Source organism: Centruroides sculpturatus, unplaced genomic scaffold (genome assembly GCF_000671375.1).
Source record: "Centruroides sculpturatus isolate CEXI.00-Female unplaced genomic scaffold, Cexi_2.0 scaffold735, whole genome shotgun sequence".
Taxonomy (NCBI): Eukaryota; Metazoa; Arthropoda; class Arachnida; order Scorpiones; family Buthidae; genus Centruroides; species Centruroides sculpturatus.
In genome coordinates this window covers 32,776-38,254 of record NW_019385007.1, presented here as the reverse complement: position 1 = coordinate 38,254, position 5,479 = coordinate 32,776, and positions in this window count along the sequence as shown.

The following is a 5,479-nucleotide window of genomic DNA, read 5'->3' as shown; positions in this document are numbered from 1 at the left end:
ACGATTTATATTTTAAAAATAATTAAATTCACTTAGCATTCAAAACTTGCGAATTTTGAAAAAAACAAATTTGCTGATTAAATACGAACAACCGTTTAACTGAAGTAAAACGGGTTTTCCCCTCGCTATGGCTGTCTGCCTAGTTCAGTTCAGTCACAATCCGCTACAGTTCGCCTTTATTATCAGTTCGAAATGGGGTGGTTCCATAATACCCGCAGTGTTCCATAATACCACCTTTTCCTCCATAAATTATTATTATTCATTTGGCCAATACCAATTTGTAATAGGAATTTATTATTGTTACGGAATGCCTGTAACGCGCACTAGGGAACGTCTCCCTGGTGCACGTTATATATGCGGCTCTCTGGTACTTTTGTTATACTGTTTCCATGACAGTTTGGTTCTTCTCACTTGACAAACTACCGACCCCTGATCTAGCCGAACAGCATAAAATACTTTGTTGGATAATCCTAAATGGTGATGGATTTAACAACGATGGATCATTAGCTTTATTGTCAGATCGGATGATAATTCAAATTTTGATTTATCAAACCCCAGAGATTAAATAGAGATTATAGAGTTTAAGTCATTCATACCACAAATGTCTATTGGGTGTATTGTTCTCATGTCACAGAAGTGTTGTTTCTCTAAGACTATTGCTACAAACTTCTTAACTGAAAAGGGATTAAATGTGATAAAGCCGAAATACATTTTGATAGTTTATAAACAAGAATATTGTTAAATAAAGGCATTACAGTAGAGCGTCGTTTATCCGAATCAATTGGGAACTGGGGTTGTTCGGATAACTTATTTTTCGGATAAACGATTATGTACGAAAAAATATATTAACCTATCCCGTNAAGTTAAATTTGTTTTGGAAAAAGTAAATAACAATATTTTTAAGTATCTGAGGTTTTAAATTGAATAGTATTATACAAATAAGACAAACTATGCTCTGTAAAATATGTAATCTGGATATCATATACAGATGAACAGAATACTTTGTTCACCAAATGCTTCTTAGTTCTGGAGTCCATTAAATTGCTGGGGTATTAGAATAATTAATTATATGTGTAACATATGAACATCATTACTGAATTTGGTTTTATGTAGCAACAATTAATCTTTATCAGACCATCAGGAGTCAGAGACCACAGAAAAGACAGGCATTTCAATAGACATTCCAACATAACTTAAGTATTTAGTGGAAGCCCTTACTTCTCAGTTCTCAAAATTTCTATAAGAATCAGGGCTGTGGAGTCGGAGTCGGAGTCGTGGAGTTTTGGTGTTTTAGTCGGAGTCGGAGTCGTCAAAAAATCCTCCGACTCCGACTCCTTTTTACTTACCAACTTATTATGTGTATAAAACGGAAAAGTATTGGAATCGTGTCAATTTTGACCCTACAAGTTGTTTTTGCAAATCTACACGTTTGGAGACCTCCCGAACCCCTCAAAAAAGTCAACAAAAAGGAAAAATTCGCGCGAGTGTGTGTGTGTTGGCGCCTAAGTTGTTTCATTTCTTTATTTCCCGTTCTGAGATATTAAACAATATCTCAGAACGGGTAAAGTTTAAGAAACGAAATGTGGCACTGTAGCTTGCGTATAAAGGGGCATTAATACTATTAANTCTACTTTTTAATTTTATATAAGTTACATTAATTATTCTGAATTTTCCGATAGTTTAGCTATTTTTAATGTAGATTCAGTAAATGTCTCTTCAATCCGAAAAAATTCTTTTCGGTAGACTACCTCATAGCCAGTTCAGGTTATAATTCCTTTTATTGCTTTTACAGATGCATTTCGAGCTAGGTTAATTTTCTAGCTCCTCCTCAGTGCTACAAAATAAATTAAATTTTAACAAATTGATAAAAAACAATTTGGGTAGATGATGTTACAACAAAAATAAAACCATATTTTATAATACCTTTTAAGAGTTTCCATGAGTTTCTAATTTTTTTCCTCACACTTATACGGTACTTTTAGTCCCTTTACAATATTTTTATCAGCATATGCAATTATTCAAAGGGTTTTTTTTTATCTTGTATCGTACAAAAGGTCTGCTTGCTACCTTATAAACGTACAAATTATAACGTATAGTGACTTTTTACAANAATTTGTGTAACCAGCCCAAAATGTAGCCAAGTCAAATTTTTGTAGCCCAAAAAGTAGCCAGTGTGCCAAATGCTTTTTTTAACGCCAAACTGAAAAATAAGTAGCCCAATTTGGCGCAAAGTAGCCAAATCTGGCAACGCTATGAATTATTAATACAGTACAGTAATTCCCATTTCGATTTCGGTTTTGGTTTTGGTTTCATAGTCACAGCTGTGCCTAAATTGTTTTCTTATTTTCTGCAATCTTTTGCTTAAGGAGTTTAATTTACTTAGTTCTGTCATCAGTAAGCTAATTGCTAATTTAAATGTTAATTAATTATGAGTGTATTGTGCTGTAGATAACCATCACACTTCGCTTCGATATAACATAGACGAGTTACGTGATTAATTTTTGTAGATCACACCACTCATTTTTCTACCATTCTGAAATCGTGGGTGACAGAAGTTACGAACAACCGTAGCAACAATAAACAGTTAATTTCGGCTTCGAATTTAACTTTTGCTTTATTTACAGGGAAAAGAAAAAAATTACAGAAACGTATATTGAAACCTTTATAATAAAAGAAAAAACAATTTAAGGGAAAAAGCACAAACTGATTAAATGTACAGTACAGTACCAGCAATTAAGCGGTGACCAATACATTACTTACGTAATAATTCCAATTGGGCTACTATTTCGATATTACAGTTTTTACTGTATCGCTTGTAATTCAAAGATAAATCACATACAATTTATGTAATAAACACTTCTAAATTTANTATATAAAAATTTGGAAAATTTCTTTTAAACTCCGAACGTTTCGGAGTTTAAAGGACATCTTTTATGACACTAGCAGAAAGATGTGAAATGATATTCTGCAAAAACATAGAGGAAAAAGCAAAATTGTCAAATATTAACAATTATGCTAAAAAATCTAGTTGTAATCAATAAACTCAATTACAACTGGAGATTTTTAGTGTAATTAATGTGGTGATTATTATGACTTACTAATGTACTGTACTTGCTAATACGTTTACCTGACACTTTTGCAGCCCCGGATGAAATATCGCAACTTGGTCTAAAGCAGAGGTTTAATTTATTAATGACACGAATGTTTTCCTTATTGCTTTCAAATTCTCTTCTGTCAACAGCTACAAGTGATAATTCTGTGATTTGTACATTTCTATTATCTGAAAAACGAACTGGAAGTCCAGTAGTTTCAGTATCAAAAAATACCAAAGTCTGTATTTCCACGTCATCTGCTGAAGCCATCTTCGTTAAAAATTCTTAGCACACTGAAAAATATAAACTGGTTTTAATTTTATATACACGAAGATTATTTTTATTATTCAAGACAGCTATACAATGGGAAAGTCAAAGTTTAGAAAAATAATATCTAAACTGGATAGGAATTTTTTGTCAAATACTAAATAATCATTTAAATGTAACTGTTACAAGGTATATTGAATATTAAATATTCTTGTTTATCCTGTTTACCAAGTATCAGCTGATTTACTATATTTAAAACGGCATGAAACAAAAGACTTAGAGAGTTGTTACCATTCTACCACCTATTTTTGAGTGCATGTATTTCATTACAACTTCCATAAAATCAGTCACTGTATACTGAAAATTAACGTTAATAAAAATTTTTTAAACAAACTCAAAGCCAGTGATTCTTGATTCTCAACTTTTCAAATCCTTTAAAAATCAATCTTACACGAGGTGAAAGTAGCATCTTCTATTTAATAAGAAAGTTATATATGTTTATATTTTTAAAAAATTACCAATGATGACCAATAAAATTGCTTACTTTCGAGGAATGCAGAAACATTACTATTCCTTCACTACAATTTGTCACTTGAATTGCGATTAGTGGACTGCAATTTTTAGACTGCAGACCTATACATTCCCACTCAATCTAACCGTCTTTCATTAATTTTGAGAACAGAGGTAGATTATCATCAAGACCAGATATGGAAAGCTTAGTATGACAAGCAGATATGTATATTATTGGAAGCTTAGTAAGCAAGATATGTTTATTATTGTGATACCGTCACAATAATATACATTCAATTTTTAATAAATAGCATTTGCTCAAGATCATTTATTAAAGTTAAATTTGTTTTGGAAAAAGTAAATAACAATATTTTTAAGTATCTGAGGTTTTAAATTGAATAGTATTATACAAATAAGACAAACTATGCTCTGTAAAATATGTAATCTGGATATCATATACAGATGAACAGAATACTTTGTTCACCAAATGCTTCCTAGTTCTGGAGCCCATTAAATTGCTGGGGTTGCTATTAGAATAATTGTTAATTATATGTGTAACATACGAACATCATTACTGAATTTAGTATTATGTAGCACATTTAATCTTTATCAGACCATCAGGAGTCAGAGACCACAAAAAAGACAGGAATTTGAATAGACATTCCAACATAACTTTGTTAAGTATTTAGTGGAAGCCCTTACTTCTCAGTTCTCAAATTTTCTATAAGAATCAGGGCTGTGGAGTCGGAGTCGGAGTCGTCAAAAAATCCTTCGACTCCAACTCCTTTTTACTTACCAACTTGTTATGTATATAAAACGGAAAAGTATTGGAATCGTGTAAAATTTGACCCTACAAGTTTTTTTTTTTTGCAAATCTACACGTTTGGAGACCTCCCGAACCCCTCAAGAAAGTCAACAAAGAGGAAAAATTCGCGCGAGTGTGTGTGTGTTGGCGCCTAAGTTGTTTAATTTCTTTATTTCCTGTTCTGAGATATTAAACAATATCTCAGAACGGGTAAAGTTTAAGAAACGAAATGTGGCACTGTAGCTTGCGTATAAAGGGGCATTAATACTATTAAATTTTGGTTCTTAATTAAAGGTCGACGGAGTGAAGACATAAAAGTGGTCACGTGTCATATCTCTTAATTAATATTTTACTCGTTATTAGCGTTTAAAATTTTAAAAAATAAAATAAAACGAGTCTTTTCTCTCAAAGTAAGCGTTTTTGCCATTTTATAATAGTACAGTAAAACCCGTTAAGATGTTCTCGCTTAAGATGTTAGAATGTATATGGGGACATGATTTAGTTCAATCACTTTGACTTAAATAACTAACTCCTGTGTTAAACCATCTGACTTTGATTCTGACTACTCTGACCACAGAAATTATTAGGCTTGAAACGGGGTGAACAAAATCATGCCCCCCACACACAGTCTAACATCCACACATATAGAAAAAAAAACCTCGAATCTTTTGCATATCTCGAAATTTCAACGTGTTCCGAGTCCAAAAATGTAAAAATTTGAAACGGGTCATTTTTTGACCGAGCGATACACTTTTCCTCTGTTATAACAGCCGGAAAAGTAAAAATTATCGAATACATATTTATA